Raw genomic sequence first — 19,219 nt, 5'->3', positions numbered from 1 at the left:
TCAGTTGATGGACCTTTGGGTTGTTTCCACATTTAGGCTCTTACAAATAATGCTGTTGTGTATATAAGTGTACAAATTTTTGTGTGGACATGTTTTCATTTCTACTGGATATATACCTAGGAGAAGAGTCATTGGTAACTCATATGGTAATTTTGTTTTTAACATTGCAAAGAACTGCCAGAGTGTTTTCTTCAGTGGCTGCACCATTTTACATCCCACTAGTAGTATATGAAGATTGCATTTCTTTTTGTCCCTGCTCACACTTGTTAGTGTCTTTCTTTTTAATTATGGCCATCTTGGTGGGTGTGAAGTGATATCTCATTGTGGTTTTGATTTCTGTTTCCCTGATGGCTAAGGATGTTGAGTATTTTTTCATGTGCTGTATTGACCATTAGTATACCTTCTTTGGAGAAATGTCTATTCATATCTTTTACTTTTGGGTTATTTCATGTTTTATTGTTTCACCATAAGAGTTCTCCATATACAATACTTAATTTCCAGGCATTTATAGCATCTGACATTACTTCACACTCCTGTCTCCTCTTGCTTTACTTTCATAATAGGCTTTAATTTATGAATTGATTAATTGGTGCATCAACTCATCTATTCATTCATTCACTTATATATTTATTCAACAGCGGTTTGAGTGCCTTAGTCGTGCCTTTGCTATTTCTTTGCCTCCTTAGTGCTATTCTGGAAGAGCTAACTCCCACTGTCATTTGTCTGGCTGGTAGCACCATCTTCTCAGAGACTAGTTTCCCTGGAGAGCATCTATACCAGCCTGAAACTCACATCACTTGGTGTGACACCCTCTCAGCAACAGCCATATCTCATGAGTACTACTTTCCTATTCTCACTCCCACCAAAGCAAATGGACCCCCCTTCGCTTAAAGTCTATAAATTGATGTATCTATTTTTTCTTCATTTCTTTATAGAAGTTTGCCTCCTTCTGGTAGTGTCCAGTCCCTTCACTTGAGTTATGTATGTACAATCTCTCTTCTCTCTTCAGCAACTTTTCTCATTTAGCTACCTTTTACCGCATCTTTAATCCTGCCCCTCTCCTGGACCATTCCGTCAGCCCACAACATTCTCTAGCATCTCTACCCTGCACAAACCTTCTCAGGTGCCACATTACCCCATTTCTCTGCCATACTTCATGACCAGATTTCTCTAAAGAATTGACCACACATGCTTTCTTGACTTCTTCACTCATGTGTCAGCCCTCTCAGGCTGACCTGTAATGCCACCACCCCAATGCATCACTACTTGCATGGTATTGACAGTCTTCTTCCTGTTTGTATGACTGTCTTCTGACCCCTCTTGTCATTGAACTTCTTTGCTGGATCCCCTCCCCCACTGTTTCATGATGGTAAAGATCCTTACACTTATTTCCTGGCCCTCTCCTTTGTCATCCTCTCTGTGGGTGGTAGTAGTGATAACTAATCTCTAGCCTAGCTCTCCTCTTGGGATGATATGGCTGTCTCAACTGGACTCTTTACTTAGGAATTTCACTGCAATCCAAAACTGAGCTTCCCATCTTGACCCTAAAACCTTTACTTCCCCTGGTCTTACTCACCCAGTAAATGTATCATCCCCCATTCATTCTCTGAAAGCAGAACTGGGGAGTTATCCTTGCCCCCTTGTCTCACCCCCACATCTGGTCTATAGGCAGATCCTGTCAATTTTGCCCAAACATTTTATCCTGAATCTGTCAGCTTCTATCCCACCATTGCCCTAGGCTGGGCCACTCTTAAACCCTTGTCCTGGATAATAGCAACAACCTTAGAATGAGTCCCTACTACTACTCTTGAAGCCTCCCAAGCCATTCACCACCTATAGCTGAGTGGTTTGTTTGTTTGTTTCTAAGAGATTTTATTTATTTACTTTTAGAGACAGGGGAAGGGAGAGAAACATTGGTTTCCTCTCACCACGTGCCCCACCCCTCCCCACTACTCCCCCCGCCCCAGCCACCTGAGGACCTGGTCACAACCCAGGCACCTGCCCTGACTGGGAATTAAACTGGTGACTTTTAGGTTTGCAGGCTGGCACTCAGTTTACTGAGCCACACCAGCCAGGGCCTGAGTGGGTATTTTAAAAATCAAGCCATCCATATGAGATTCTAGATAGGATCCTGGAACTAAAGTCAGACAAGAAATTTGTGAAACTTAAAGCCTGTAGTTGAGTTAATAATATTTTACTGTGTGAATTTCCTGTTCTTGATTATTTTTCTGTGCTTGACATAGTAGAGTTAAGACATTAACATTAGGGCACATGGGGTTAAGAATATACAGAAATTTCTTGCACAACATTTGTAACTTTCCTGTGTGTCTAAAACTAGTTCAAATTAAAAAGTTCTTAAAAATTAAAATGGAAAAATATATTAAAAAGAAAAATAATATAGGATTGTGTGTGCTCCCATGCTTAAAACTCTGCTGAGGCCTTCCACAGGCCTAGCACATAACTCAGAATGTTCTTGATGGATAATGCCACACTTATCCCCTCTTTCAGTCAGGTGAAGACATGATGATCTTTTCCACACACACCAATCCCTCTATCCAGTATTGTCCTCCTCAGGCCCACAGCACGATCAGCTTTTTCTCATCACTGAGGTCTCCACTTTGACACCAGTTCTTTGAGGCATTCCCTGGCTCCCATATCCAAACTGGCTCCCCACTAACTACTGTTCTCTGTTGCAGAAACCTTTAGTTTTCTTTATGGGCCTTATTCACAGGTGGTGATTAGTGCAATTGTTTAATCTAGTTTCATTGAGTCAGGGATGGTGAATATCATGCTCATAGTTTTATCTTAGTGTCTAGCCTAGCATATAGCTGGTACTCAGAATCAATAAACAAGTAGTTTCCTCGTGTAAGGAAAGTTAACTACCTAATTCAATCTCTAGAGAATTTCCCAGTATATGCAGTGCGTCATTCTGTCCTTCCTTGGTGTTCATGTTACTTGCATGAACAGTGTTGGACCAGTGTTGCAAATTTGTGACTTGGTTCCTCACATGTTTGAATGCCCTTTGTGCTAGGTTTTCATCTAAGTACTCATAGATATTAACATTAGTAAGACATAGTCAAATATTAGGTATTTTTAGCATTTATATTAGGTCTACCCTCAATCTTGGCAGATTTTAGGAGCTCATTATCTATGGAAAGAATGAATAGAATAAGTTCTGAAATCTTTTTATTTTATTTTCAAAGATATAGTCAATATATATGCATATATTTTGGTAAATACATTTTTGAAGATCTTAATTTTAAATATTTCTTTTTTAAATTATATTTTATTGATTATGCTATAATAGTCCTGATTTCCCTCCTTTGTCCTTCACCCAGCACACCCCACTCCCTCAGGCAATCCCCACATCATTGTTCATGTTCATGGATCATGTGTATAAGTTTCTTGGCTACTCCATTTCCTATACTGTACTTTACATCCCCATGGCTACTCTGTAACTACCTATTTGTACTTCTTAATCCCCTCACCTCTTCACCCATTCCCCTGGATCCCTTCCCATCTGGCAACCATCAAAACTTTCTGGGTGTCTGTGATTCTGTCTCTGTTCTTCTTGTTTGCTTAGGTTTGTTTTTTTAAATTGAATTGTTGATAGATATGTATTTATTGCCATTTTATTGTTCATAGTTTTGATCATCTTCTTTTTCTTAAAAAAGTTTATTTAATGTTTCATATAATAATGATTTGGTGATGATGAACTCCTTTAGTTATTTTCTTGTCTGGGAAGCTCTTCATCTGCCCTTTGATTCTAAATGACAGCTTTGATGGGCACAGTGATCTTGGCTGTAGGTTCTTGCTTTTCATGACTTTAAATATTTCTTGCCAATCCCTTCTAGCCTGCAAAGTTTTTTTTTTTTTGACAAATCAGCAGACAGTCTTATGGAAACTCCCCTGTAGGTAACTAACTTCTTTTCTCTTGCTGCTTTTAAGAGTCTCTCTTTATCTTTAACCTTTGGCATTTTAGTTATGATGTATCTTGGAGTGGGCCTCTATGCATCCATCTTATTTGGGACTCTCTGTGCTTCTTGGACTTGCATGTCTATTTCCTTCACCAAATTTGGGAAGTTTTCTTTAATAATTTTTTCAATAGATTTCCAATTTCTTGCTGTTTCTCTTCTCTTTCTGGCATCCCTATGATGCGAATGCTGGACCTCTCGAAGTTGTCCCAGAGGCTTATTATAGTATTCTCATTTTTCTGTATTCTCTTTTCTTCTTGTTGTTCTGGTTGATTGTTTTTTGGTTTCTTATGTTTCAAATCATTGATTTGATTCTCAGCTTCATCCACACTGCTGTTGTTTCCCTGTAAATTGTTTTTTCTTTCAATTAGTGTATCCTTCTTTTCTGACTGTATCTTTTTTTAATATGTTGAGATTCTTACTAATTTCCTTGAGCATCCTTATAACCATTGTTTCAAACTCTACATCTGATAGATTGCTTATCTCCATTTCATTTAGCTCTTTCTCTGGAATTTTCGTCTATTCTTTTATTTGGGCCATGTTTCTTTGTCTCCTCACATTGGCAGCCTCCCTGTGTTTGTTTCTATGTATTGGGTAGAGCTGCTTTGACACTGTTTCTTGGCAGTGTGGTCTAATGTGGTAGGTGTTCTATGGGGTCCAATGACAGGGCCATCCCTATCATACAAGCTGGGTACTCAAGGTGCACCCTTTGTGTGGGCTGAGTACAACCTCCTCTTGTAGTTGAGCCTTGATTTCTGTTGGCAGGTCAGTGGAGGGATTTACCGGGGCCAGTCAGCTACAAGGACTGGCTGTGACCACTGACCACCAACATCTGCCTTCCATGGAAGATCAATTGCGCAGGGTCAGGGTGAGTGTTCTGACATGGTATATAGCTGTCCACTGGGCGAGCCGGCCCTGGGGTTTCTCAGGTGGTGCAGGCCAAGATCAGCCCCCATCTGTGTTATGCCCCAGGCACCCTGCTTGAGCTGTAAAGCAGTCTGAGATGGCTGCTACTTGAGCTGGGCTTGGAGATTCCCAGGCCAAGCTGTGAATCTAATCTGGCTGCTGCTAGGGCTTGCTGAAGCCAGCTGTTGCTTGTTTGATAGGATTTAGGAGCCAAGACCAGCCAGTGTTAAGGAAAAGCTGCTTGAGTGGGTCTGTAAGTTGGGGCAGAGTCTCTCGGCATCTCCAAGGCAGGTCAAATGGTGTTAGCCAGGTTGATGGAGTCTCAGATATGTCCCCAGCTTTCTAGCTCTGTCAGGGGAGGGTTTAGAAAAGGAACAATGGCTCTGCTTGCCTTGAGACCAGACACTTCAGTTTTTCCCTATATACCACTGATGCCATTCAAACTGCTTACCCCAGTGCTGGAGCTCAAATGTAGTGAGTCTGAGCGGGTGAGTCCGTATGTGGGTTCTTTAAGAGGACCTGCTTGGGGCTCCAGAAGTTTCTTCCACCAACTCAATCTCTGCTGTTTTTTTTTTTCTCAATTTAATTATTGATCAAGTACAGTTTTCTGTCTTTTACTAATCTCTTCTGATTTTTGCAGCAAGGAGTTGTGGGGACTAACATAGTTAGTCATTGGAACCCCATGCTGGGGGGCCTGGTGTGGGGCTGGAACTCCTTACTCCTGAGATATCCCTCCCAAATTTTTATCCATCACACGTGGATGTGGGAATAGCCCATTCCTTGTCTTTGTCCTTCTTACCAGTCTGAATGGATGTGGTTTCTTTAATTCTATAGTTATCCCATGTCTGTTCATCTCAGTTTTGTAGTTCTCAGACTTCCATTGATCCAGATTCCTGATGGTTCTGAGTGATGGTTGTTGTATATTTTAGTTGTAATTTTGATGTGGTTGTGCAAAGAGGTGAGCCATATCTGCCTATGCCACCATCTTGCCTGGAAGTCCTCAAGAAATCCTTTTCTTTTAAATTGCTACATATATATACACAAAAATCAATTTGTTATATATACAATTACAGCATAGATGTACACATGGAATATTGTGGATTCCTGAGTATTTCAGATATCCTTCAAACTGTTTCTCTCTTGGAGGGAATAAGATGGATAGAGGACCATTGAGACTTAACAGCTGCTCTTGGAGCATGGGGTTGTGCCACTGTCCTGCCTTTGCCAGACACCCACTTGTGTATCATAAGGCATCTTGATGCACGTCTACATGGAGGGGTGTTTGGGAAATTGTCAGAGGTGTTTTTGATGGTTTCAGAGATTAAACGTTATATATTGTCCATGAATTTAATTTTATTCAGGATGGTAAAGAGAACATTACGAATTATATGTGTAATAAAAATGTAATGAAAAGGAGTCATTGAGTCTGATCAGGTTGAGGACCCTGATCAGAGGGTGGTTCACCCTCTGGATGTTATTTTTAGAAGGTGTTATTATGGGTCCTCAGGGGATTTAAAGGAATTAAGAGGAACCAGTAGGAATGTCATGATTCATGATGATCCCCAGAGGAGGCAGAGCTTGCCGCTGGGACCTGCCACTTTGGCATAGAGGCACCATCGTGCAGTGCTTGTCAGATACTTTGGGTGCTGGTGATGAAGGAATCTCTGGGATCACTGGGGGGCCAGATATTGTCACCTGTATTTAGGAAGGCACAATTTATGTCAGCCAGCTGCTGGCATCAATTATTTGACCACGGGTGACTTGTAGAAGTATGGGCAGGGCGTGGTCCCTGGTGCTCTCAGTACCACATCACATGTGATTTCACAGTGCTCATAAGCCCCGGGATCACATGGACTGCTGTGGACATTCAGACAGTAAGTTGGCAGGAGAGAAGGGACCCTGGAGGCAGTGGGATTCTTGAAAGGCAGAAGGAGAGAAGTTGGCCCAAGGTGACTAGAGTGAGTTTACCTGCTTTTCAGTTTTACCCATGGCTGAGGCCTTAGCAAAAGGGACAGTACAATAGCACTGCTCCTGAAACACCTTTCCATGCCATGGCTTCATCAGTTTGTGCCAAATCCTATTAGCATTGTGGCTGTGTGCCTAGTTAAACATTCATGCTCCATGGAGTCAGAGAGAACCTCCCCCAAGATGGTAATTTGTTCAGTCGTGTGTTTTACTACGTGTTGTATTTAATGGGTGTGAAAGATCAGAGAGTTTGGTGTTCAGTTTACAAATTGCTTTTAGGTATCATATAGTAAAATTTAAAGGATTAAAAAGTGGAAAATATGGCATCTTATACATATTCACATTTAAAGCCTTTTAAAGAATAACATATGTCAAGCAAGGTTGAGCTTTGTACAGATCAGCTATGAATTAGACTTTTTAAAAATATGTTTTATTGATTATGCTATTACAGTTGTCCCAATTTTCCCCCTTCCACCTGGACCCCCATTTCCTCCAGCACTTCCCCCTTAGTTCATGTCCATGGGTCATAAATATAAGTTCTTTGGCTACTCCATTTCCTATACTGTTCTTAACATCCCCCTATCTATTCTGTACCTACCAGTTTGTACTTGGGGGAACCTTTTCCCCGATTCTCCTCCTTTCCTAACTGATAACCTTTCAAATGATCTCCATATCTATGATTCTGATTCTGATCTGTGTGTTTGCTTAGTTTGTTTTTGTAGATTTAATTGTTGATAGTTGTGAATTTATTGTTTTACTGTTCATAGTTTTTATCTTCTTTTTCTTATATAATTCTCTTTAACACTTTATATAATAATGGCTCGGTGGTGATGAACTCCTTTAGTTTTAATTTGGCTCTGAAGCACTTTATCTGCCATTCAGTTCTAATTGATAGCTTTGCTGGATGGAGTAATCTAGGTTGTAGGTCTCTGCTTTTCATCACTGTGACTACTTCTTGCCAGTCCCTTCTTGCCTTCAAATTATCTTTTGAGAAATCAGCAGACAGTCCTTTGGGAACTCCTTTGTAGGTAACTGCTCTGCTTTTCTCTTGCTGCTTTTAAGAGTCTCTCATTATCTTTAACCTTTGACATTTTAATTATGATGCTTTGCTTGGTGTGGTTCTCTTTGCGTCCATCTTCTTTGGGACTCTGTGCTTCCTGGATGTATGTCTATTTCCTTCACCAAATTAGGAAAGTTTTCTTTCATTATTTTTCAAGTTTTCAATTTCTTCCTCTTCCTCTTCTCCTTCTGGCACCCCTATAATTCAGATATTGGTACATTTGAAGATGTCACAAAGGCTCCTTAGCTTATCCTCAGCTTTTTTTAATTCTGTTTTCTTTTTGCTGTTTTGATCGAATGCTTGTTTTTTTCCTTATGTTTTACATCATTGATTTGATTCTTGGCTTTATCCCCTCCACTGTTGGTTCCCAATAGATTTTTCTTTACTTCACTTAATGTAACCTTCATTTCTGCCTGGGTCTTCTTGATGCTGTTGAAGTACCCTGTGAGTTCCTGGAGCATCCTGATAACCAGTGTTTTAAACTCTGCATCTGATAGGTTGCTTAACTCCATTTCCCTTGATATTTTGTTCTGGAATTTTGTTCTATTCTCTCATTTGGGCCACATTTCTTTGACTCCTCATTTTGGCAGTCTTCCTGTGTTCATTTCTGTGTGGTAGGTAGAGCCGGTTTGACTCTCTATCTTAGTACCATGGCCTATGTAGAAAAGCACACCTGTAATTTGTATGGGGCAGAGACTTAGGTAATAGCCAGGGCAGGGCCACCCATGTCACTGCTCTGTGGCTCTGTCAGAGAGGGAACAATGGCCGCTGCTTGGCCTCTGGAGTTTTTCCCAGGAGGAAGCTGTCTCCTATCACTTGCCCTGTTGCCAGTCACTTCAGTTCCTCCTCATATGTCATTCGTGCCCTTTCAACTGTTACTCTGGTGCTGAATCCCAGAGGGGTTGAATCTGCGTAAGTCCTAAGTCCATTGTGGGCTCTATAAAAGGAGTCTCTTGAGAATCCTACAGTTTCTCTGCCACTCCAATCCCCCACTGGTTTTTAGTCAGAAGTTATGGGGACTTACCTTTTTGGCACTGGAACTCTGGGCTGTGTTGTCTGGTCTGTGGCTGGGATCTCCTTGCTCCCAAGGTATCCCCCCTGATTTTTATCCACCATATGTGAATGTGGGACCATCCATTCCATGTCTCCTTACCACTCTGGACCTGTCTGTTCATTTTTGTGTCTCCACCCCTCTTACCCATCACGAGGACTCTGGTTTCTTTAAATCCTTGGTTTTCAGACTTCCATACAGCTCAATTTGCTGACAATTCTGAATGATATTTATTTTATAGTCTTGTAATTTTTGCTGTAGTTGTGTGAGGAGGCAAGATGTGTATACCTATGCTTCTGTCTTGACCAAAAGTCCTGAATTAAACTTTTGAACCAATTTTCAACCCATTTAAAGTAGTTTTTGGAAATATTTAACATTTGCAAGCTCTCCTGTTTTCTTATTTCTAGAGATTATCTACCTTATTTGTTGGAATATCTATTTTTTAATTTTTTAGTTTACTTTCAATATTATTTTATGGTGGTTTTTCAGGGTTGTCCAACCTCATGTCATCTCTGGGCCACACTGGAAGAAGAGTTGCCTTGGGCCACATGTTAAATATATTGTGACATGTAATCACAAAAAATACCATAATATTTTAGGTAAATTTATGATTTTGTGTTGGTCTGCATTCATTGCCATCCTGAGCTGCATGTAGCTCAGGGGCTGCATATTGGATACATCTAGACAGTGCAGCATAGTGGATAAACAGTCATACACTTTAAGAGTGTTCCATCTGATATTTTCATTACCTACCTGGCACCGCACATAGTTATTGCAATATTATTGTCTGTATTCTCTGTGCTGTACTTCACATCCCTGTTGAATATTTTATAATTACCAATTTGTACTTCTTAATCCCTTCACCTTTTTTACCCAGTCCCCTGACCCTCTAGCAACCACCAGTTCACTCTTTGTGTCTATGAGTCTGTTTCAGTTTTATTTATCTTGTTCTTTAGATTCCACATACAAGTGAAATCCTATGGTATTTATCTTTCTTTAAGTGACTTATTTCACTGAGCATAATATCCTTTAGGTCTTTACATGCTATTGAAAATGGTAAGATTCTTTTTTATGGCTAAATAACATTCCTGTATAAGTTTGTATGTGTATCACAACTTTTTTATTCACTCATTTATTGATGGGCATTTGGGTTACTTCCATACCTTGGCTATTATAAACAGTGCTGCAATGAACATGGGGTGCATATATATATATATTTGAATTAATATTTGTGTTTCTTTGAATAAGATTCCACTTCCCCAGAAGTGGAGTCACTAGGTCATAAGGTTGTTCTGATTTTAATTTTTTGAGTAAAGACCATACTATTTTCCACAGTGACTGCACCAATCTGCATTCCCACCAATAGCACATGAAAATTCCCATTTGTCCACATCGTTGCCAATGCTTGTCATTTGTGGGTTTATTGATAGTAGCCATTCTAACAGGTCTGAGGTGATATCTCATTGTGGTTTTGATCTGCATTTCTTTGACAATTAGTGACGTTGTACATCTTTTCATGTCTGTTGGCCATCTGTATGCCCTTTTTGAAGAAGTGTGTATTCAGAGCTTTTGCCCATTTTTTAATTGGATTATAATCAGCTGCTCCTGCTATTAGCATACATGGTAATTGTCTTTGTATTTGCTACTAAATATCCTTTATAATAAATGAAAGTTAATACTTACTGACTCCACATTTAGTTTTCCTCTTTATTCTATACATTCTTCTTTTAGTAGTTCTTACAACTCTTCTCTATTTAGTAAAGATGAGAAAGATCTTTCTATTGCTGAGTAATTCCTTTCCTCCAATAAGGTGGGTCTAGATTGTCATTGTTAAACAGGATAGCAGTTAGCCACTTGTAGCTATTTAAAATTTAAGTGACAACACCCCAATGTTCATAGCAGCACAATTTACAGTAGCCAAGAGGTGGAAGGAACCTAGGTGCCCATCAGTAAAAGAATGGATCCAAAAACTATGGTACATTTCCACAATGGAATTCTATGCAGCAGAAAGAAAGAAGGAGTTCCTACCCTTTGAAACAATATGGACGGAACTGGAAAGCATTATGCTGAGTGAAATAAGCCAGGTAGTGAAAGACAAATACCATATGATCTCACCTTTAACAGGAACTTAAACAACAAAACAAACAAGCAAGCAAAATATAACCAAAGACACTGAAATAGAGAACAGGCTGACAGTGACCAGAGGGGAGAGGGGGAGGGAGTTCCATGGGGAGAGGGAGAGGGTTTACAGGAACAAGTATAAAGGACACATGGACAAAAACTAAAGGGGGCGGAAATGGGAGGGAGGTGGGGAGCACTGGGGGGGTGGGCTGGGATGGGAGTAAAAGACAGAAAACGGTACTTGAACAGCAGTTAAGTAAATAAATTTAAAATTTTTTAAGTGACAACAAAAAACATTAGAAATTTGTATTTTCACTCATATAACCACATTTCAAGTACTCAGTAGCCCTACATGGCTAGTGGCTACTGAACTAATAGCTAACATTATCACACATCTTTTCCATTTTTACAGAAATTTCTCTTGAACAGCCCAGGTCTAGATTCTTTATACACTCCAGTGACCTGCTTCCTGTATTATGCCATCACTTACACTCAGGCTTTCAGAGGTTTGATGAAAGCCTGTCCAGTTTTCTGGAACCACTTGGAACTTTCTTCTTTGGTTCCACCTCTCTCAGTTCTCTAAGCCTAGCTGTGTATGGCCGAAATATTAGGGCCAAGCCCTGTTGCTCAGTGGGTTGATTAGGTTGATATCTGCTCCTCCCTGGCCATGAGTTAGCCCAGTCCTGATCTGTTCCATGGGACCTTCTCTCCATTTTTTAATTGTAGTAAATGGCAGGCATGTTGCCCTCAATCTACAGCAGTCATGAAGATTTCCTTAACAAGGGATAATGGAGTTGTTACCTCTTAGCCTTGTTAACTTATACTTTGAAGACCTCCTTCTATTTTATATATGCTTGGACTGTCTTTCAATTTTATTTGTCAGTTACACCTCAGTAAAGCTGAAAAATTAATTAAAGAAATATACATAAATACACCAAAATATTAACAGGACAATAGGATAATAGAAAACATTCACTTTCTATACTTCTGTTAGGACTCAGCCCTGGGCAAAGTATACCTTTTATTTTATTTCTGTATTTAGGTCCTTCCATTTTCATGTGGTTTTATGGTGCCTGGCCTGCTACCTTCCCTGAGTTTGATTTCTTTGACTATTAAAAATTTTTATTTATTTATATTAGAGAGAGGAGAAGGGGGGGAGAAAGAGAGGGAAAGAAACATTGATTGGGTGCCTCCTGTACTTGCTCCAGTCCAGGACCAAACCTCCAACTGAGGAGTGTGCTCTGACCAAGAATAAAACCAATTGACCTTTTGCTTTGTGGGACAAAACCCAACCAATTGAGCCACACCTGTTAAAACTGATTTCTTTGCATTTTTTCAGCAACTTTTCTTTCACTCCTGAGCTCCTCTAATTTTTTTAAGTTTTTTTTTATTCACTTATTTTTAGAGAGAAGGGAAGGGAGGGAGAAAGAGAGAAAGATCAATGTGTGGTTGCCTCTCCCTCTTCCCCTACTGGGGACCTGGCCTGCAACCCTGGCATGTGCCCTGACTGGGAATTGAACTGATGATTCTTTGGTTCACAGGCCGGCACTCAATCCCGAGCCACACCATTCAGGACCTCTCTGAATTTTTTTTACTAGTGTCTATAAATTCCATTTCTGTCTTAAATTTATTCTTATGACATAGTCTTTGAATTGGTGCTGCTTTTGTGTTAAGCATATCTTTACCCTATTTCTCATAATTTTTTATTTTTAATAGAATACATTGTTGGTAATTAACTTGAACTTTTAGTTTTCACTTTTGAAATGTATAATTGTGGAAAACTTAATAGTTTTTTAAAAAAAATGACTGAAGATCACACATGGATGAATATGAATTAATCTCAAACATAATGCTAGGCCCAAAAAAAGTGACTTTTAGAAGAATACTTGTAAAATTATGTCATGTATGTAAATTTTCAAAAACATACTAATGTTGTATATTGTTTAGCACTACACATATATGTGTAGTGAAAACCTAAAGCAATGTGTGGGGAGGAGCAACATGGCAGTGGCATTCAGGATAGTCACTCACTCTGTGGGGGAGAAGGGTTTGCAGTGGCAGAAGGCCCACAGGGAACCTGAACACTACAGGTGACATGCTCTTTCTTAGGTAGGACCATGAGTCTTCAGTGTATTTATCCTTACATATTTCTATGTCTAAAATTTTGTGATCGATTCAAGAATTCATGCCTCTTTTAAACATAAAGTAAATAAGAATTCCTAAAACAAACAAGAATAGAAAGTGGAAATAAATGAGAAAATTTCCAATATAGAAAGTAAATGTTTTCATAATGCTACTATTCTGTTAATATTCATTTTATTTTATTTATTTATTTTAATTGTTGTTCAAGTACAGTTTTCTGCTTTTTACTCCCATCCCAACCCACCCTCCCATTTCTCCCCCCTCCCTCCCATTTCCACCTCCCCTTAGTTTTTGTCCATGTGTCCTTTATACTTGTTCCTGTAAACCTTTCCCCTTTCCTCCCGAAATTCCCTCCCTTCTCCCCTCTGGTCACTGTCAGCCTGTTCTCTATTTCAGTGTCTTTGGTTATATTTAATATTTTTGTGTATTTTTAAAGTTAATGGTCTTTTTTATTTTTTTAAGAATAAAAGGGCAAGCCTTTACAACCTGGAATGGATATAAATTGTAATTTCTTGAACAGCAATTTTTTTTCTTTTTCTTTCTTTTTTTATTGTTGTTCAAGTACAGTTGTCTCCATTTTTCCCTGACCACTTGTCCATACCCCAGCGATCCCTACCTCCCACCCTCGATCCTACCCCTCTTTGGCTCTGTCCATGTGTCCTGTATACATGTTTCTTGACAACCCTTCCCTCTTTTCTCCCTGATATCCCCTCCCACCTCCCCTCTGGTTACTGTCAGTTTGTTGAACAGCAGTGTTGATGGTTATGCTGAAGTCCACAGCCACAGCCTGTCTCTACTGGCCTCAAGTCATGGTTCAGAGGGTTTTAAAAACAGAGAGTCCAAAGATGCTGCTCCCCTGGTAAAATTAAAAAAAAAAATTCTGTGGATGTTGACAGCCTGACACTCATTTCACTCTCGTAAAATGCAGATAATACTAAACCAACATGGGCATGCCACCAGGCTGTGTCACATGGTTGGGGCACATGGAAGTACTCGAGGGTCATCCTGCTAGTAGGACTACATCTAGAGAGTTTATCTTTCGCCCATTTTTCTACACACACCCTGAGGTAAACCAATTTTAAATGTGTTTGCTTTCAGCAAACCAGCCATGACCATTTATACTAACAAATTGAACTAGAACCCCCTTGAATACATTTTGAATTTTTTTTTTCATTTTTAATACAAATCCCTGAATGCTCAGTTGTCCAGCTGCATGCATGAAAAACTGGCCATCCCAAACAGTGTATTAATCATTAGCAAATGGAGCTGTAAGGAATTCACTAAGTGCTTCCTTACCATTAAAGTGTAAGTACTTATAAGACTGGTGGGCAGCTTGATCTTTAGGGGACACAACCACCAACCAATGCATGCAAATTTTTTGTGTATGGATAGAAGGTGCTTTTGACATTCAGTTTTGCTATATAGAAACAAAAGATAAATGATTTTTATTGCAAGAAGTAAGTAAAATATTCAATTTTATTCTTGTTGGGAGAGGAAGGATTTGAAAGTAGCTCTTCATTTTGTAGTCATCATCGGTATGAATTCTTCTTAGTTGATTTGTCAATTTCTATCAATATCTGCTTCTCTGATCATTTCATCTACTTTTTCATCTGTTAGTTTTTCTCCTAGGTTTGTCACGGCATGACCTAGTTCTGCCACACTGATGTTAACCATTGCCATCCTTGTCAAAGACTGAGAATGCCTCACAAATTTCTTCTTCACTGTGTCTGTATCTTCATTTTCCTAGCCACCATAGTAAAAATTCTAGGAAGTCAATGATGCCATTACCATCAGCATGCATTTCATTGACCATATTCTGCAATTTGGTTTCTGTTGGGTTCTGACCCAGTGGTGTCATGACAATGCCAAGTTCCTTTGTTGTGATAGTACCATCACCATCTTTGTCAAATAGGGAGAAACCTTCCTTGAATTCAACAATCTGTTATTCTGCCAGCTGATCTGCCATGGTGCCAGTGAAGAGAAGAAGAGCAGAGGGATTGAGGGTGGCTGCACTAGTGCAGTGGCTGTGACAGAGGGGGCACCTCTGCTGCTGTGGCTTGCTGTGCATCGAGCGTTGTGCTATTGCTACCTGCCCAGCCGTCCAACTGCACCACAGTTGGCGAGGTTCCCAGCACAAATATTCTGGTGTATTTTTGTATGTTTTTTTTAATAATTTTCAACTTTACTGAGGTGTAATTGGCAAATAAAAGTGTAAGATATTTAAAGTATACTTTGTGACTTGATATATTTAGGCATCGTGAAAGGATTCATCCACCTGTTAACACTTAGGCAAAACTCATCAAAAGAGAAAATCTTGAGGTGAGTTGAAAACTGATTGACTTGAAAAGTGAGGAAATTTACAGCCATCACTCACACTGCACCTCTTTGTGTGTGTGAGAGAGAGAGAACATTTAAGCTTCATTCTATGAGCAAATTTCAATTATATAATACAGTGTTATTAACCATGTTAGATTCTCAAACCATGTAGTTCTGTGTTTTTAAAGTGCTCTAGTGGCGTTCAGAATAACACTTTGTTTCTTTCCCATATCTTAGCGCTCTTCATGTCTTCTTTTCTCCAAGTACTTGTCTACCTTGTTTGAAGACAGCACCTCTACTGAGAGGTACCTCCCTGCTGGAGGCTTTGGAACTTTCCTTCCCAGGAGGTTTGAATGTAAAAGCTTTCTACCCATTTCATCTGTCCTTTAGTGTTTGTAGCAGGCCCCTACTTTCCATTCTAAGACAAGGGAGTTCCTGAAGACTCATCCTCCCCTTTTTTAAATCTGCCCCCTGAGGATAAGATTATTGATTTTAGAGAGAAAGGAAGGGAGAGAGAGAGAGAGAGAGAGAGAGAGAGAAACATCAGTGTGAAAGAGAAGCATCCATCAGCTGCCTCCTGTATGTGCCCTGGGTAATTGAACCTGCAACCTTTTGGTGTACGGGGACAGTACTCCAACCAACGGAGCCACCTGGCCAGGGCTCATCCCCTGTTTTTATGAGAGGCTATTGACTGCAGCTCCAGGTCAGGTTTTTAAGTCATACCTCTGTATGTTGATGTGTCTCACAACTTCCTCTCTCATCCTCTTCTCATACATGGGCACTCACTACTCACTGCCTTGGTTTTGCTTTCAGTTTTGCTTATGTGAGGGTCTATGACATGGCTGTGATTTCTTGAGGCATAAATTACAGCCTCATGCCATGCAGTGTGAGGCTAGCATGAGAGAGTGAATCACTCAGCCAGTGACCTCTGGAGTGGCAGAGTGGCCCCTCTCTTGACTTCTCATCAAATACTAGGCAACACTTTTAGGTTATTAAAAACATATCACCCAGGCCTTGGCCAGGTTGCTTAATTAGTTAGAGCATATGCCAAGGTTGTGGGTTGGATACCTGGTCAGAGCACATATAAGAGACAACTGATAAATGCATAAACAAGTGGAACAACAAATTGATGCTTCTCTCTCTCTCCCTTCCTGTCTTTCTGTAATCAGCGAACATATCCTCAGATGAGGATTTACTTAAAAAATCATTTTTACGAAAGCATCGTACCACATAAACACAACTTTGATTCTTTTCATTTTTATTTTAATCATTGTTCAAGTACAGTTTTCTGCCTTTTACTCCCATTCCAGCCCACCCCCTCAGTGATTCTTTTATGAAAGGTCTAAAGTAGAAAGACCTCCTCTAGTGCTAAAATGAAATTAGAGAAATAGGAGATATCTAAGAAGATATTGTTTCTTGATCAGAAAATAGATGATTTTAGTTTTTCAGTTATTGGCCTGAGCAAGTAAGTCTGCCATGTGCTCCGTGAGAACAAGAAAATGCAGTTTGAGGAACTGTCTCAGTTAGTGCCCCGGCCAGTCTGTAAAACACTCATTAGAATCAAGAAAGGCTTAATTTTAGTTGTAAACTGGTTGACTTGAAAAGCAAAATTCACAGCAAGCATGTGACTGTGCTAGAAATGTGATTTGGGAGCAAGCCAGAAGCTGGGATAAATATTTCCACAAAGTAACAGGTAATGAAGCTGCTGGTGTGGCTACTCCCAGGAAAGGCCAGTCAGGAATTATAAGAATTTTGTATTTTGCGTTGCATAATATGAAGTTCCTTGTGAGGGAGGTGAGGTTGGCTGAAGATGCTCACAGGAAGTGTCAATGTAGCACTTCCTCTGCATCAGAAGAAGATGGCTTTGCAAAGAAATGTCTTTGTGGGTGAAGGGAAATAGCAGTGTTCAAGGCAGCCAGGGAAAGCTTGAGACGTCTGCTTTGTAGAGGTAAAGAGGCAGGCATGACACTCAGGCAGCCTCGCTATGCTGTGTGGTGAACTCTTGTTATTTGTTATCATGGGGCATTGGGTTGGCAGTCTAAGAAGACAGTTTGGGCATCATCCCAGCCCTTTTGGACTACATTGCAGCAGTGAGAATCGCAATAATTTGATGATTCTTGGAGATATCTTGTGAAGGTCAAACTTAAATGTTTAATTTTTTCCAGACTTCTGAACTCTGGCCATGTTACATTTTTAGTTCTTTGGGGTTATTTAGTCTTAATTTCTTAATTACATGTCTTTCCGCCCTAGCTCTCCCATGTTACCTATTTCCAAGCCCTTATTTTTAATATGTTTCTTTTACCTGCCACTGCCCATTCCTTTACCTTGAATTCCCAAGGATAGCATATTTCTTATCAGATTTATTTTATTTCTTCTCTGAATCTGAGAACTATTGTTGCATCTTGTTGAAGTTCACATAACTTTATTTTTTCTTTTTTTAAAAATTTTTATTTATTTATTTTTTAGATAGAGGGAAAGGGAGGGAGAAAGAAAGGGAGAGAGAGAAACATCGATATAAAAGAGAAACATTAGCTGGTTGCCTCTTGTATGCAACCAGATTGAGGACCAAACTTGCAACCCAGGCATGTGCCCTGACCAGGAACTGAACTAGTGACTTTCTGTCTTGTGGGACAAGCCCCAAACAACTGAACCACACCAGTTAGGGCTATTTTTTATCTTTTTCAAAAAAGCAGCTTGATTAAGGTATAAATCACATACTATTGTATAGAATTCATCCCTCTAAAGTATATAATTCAGTGTTTTTTAGTATATTCACAGAGTTGTGCAGCTGGTGATAGATGGTGACACCATCTAATTTTAGAACACTTTCATCACCCCAAAAAGAAACCCTGTACCCATTAACAGTTGCTTCCCATCCTCCAACCTCTTAAACCTCTAGCAACTACTAGTCTACTTTCTGTCTCTATAGATTTGCCTATTCTAGACATTTCATATAAGTGGAATCATATAGTTGTGGCCTTTTGTTACTGGCTCCCTTTACTTAACATCATATAGCTTTATTTCTGTTTTCAGTGTATTCCCCTTTTTGGTTTTAGTTTTTAATTATTTAGCTGCCACCTGTTCTCAGATTTGAAATAGTCTTTTATTTATCTTTTTTTCTAGAATCTATTTCCCATTGTCTGTGTTTTATATTTAAATTTTCAACTCTTAAAATTAAGTAGTAGTTTTTATCCTTTACTGGTATGGCTCCGTTGGTTGGGTGTGGTTCTGCAAAGAAAAATGTTGCCAGTTCGATTCCAAGTCAGGGCACATGCCTGGGCTGAGGGTTTGGTCTCCAGTTGGGGCATGTACATTAGGCAACTAATTGATGTTTCTCACCCTTTCTTTCTCCCTCCCTTCCCCTCTCTAAAATAAATGAAATCTTTTAATTTAGTTTTTAAGCTATTAGTTTAACTATTAAAAACTTAAAATTAACTATTATTTCTTAGTTCTTTAGAGAAAAGAATACAGTCTGTGACTCCCCTCCTACCTGCATTAGGTGTAACCTGACACACTCTTTTCTGTCTAATGGCATTCCATGCTATCATTTGGTGAATAACAATTTATTAGTTGTTAGTCTGTTTTAGTTCCCAACACCTTTCCTTCTAGCTCTCTTGTTTTGTAGCCTCTTCTGATTATTCAAACTCTGTTACATTATTCCAAGATAAGTATTATAGACGTTCA

The 19,219-nt window shown here is 39.5% G+C and overlaps 1 protein-coding gene and 1 pseudogene across 1 annotated transcript in view; one reads left to right on the top strand and one right to left on the bottom strand.

Moving 5' to 3' along the window:
• ADCY9 (adenylate cyclase 9) overlaps nt 1-19,219 on the top strand; it is a 156,940-nt gene that overhangs the window by 84,720 nt on the left and 53,001 nt on the right. The window lies entirely within an intron of this gene.
• Nucleotides 14,735-15,185, bottom strand: LOC119056282 (calmodulin-like; annotated as a pseudogene).

Source organism: Artibeus jamaicensis, unplaced genomic scaffold (genome assembly GCF_021234435.1).
Source record: "Artibeus jamaicensis isolate MK-2021 breed Jamaican fruit bat unplaced genomic scaffold, CSHL_Jam_final contig_700, whole genome shotgun sequence".
NCBI classification, from domain to species: Eukaryota; Metazoa; Chordata; class Mammalia; order Chiroptera; family Phyllostomidae; genus Artibeus; species Artibeus jamaicensis.
Note: the sequence above shows the minus strand (reverse complement) of the source record. Positions and strands in the feature narration are given on the sequence as shown.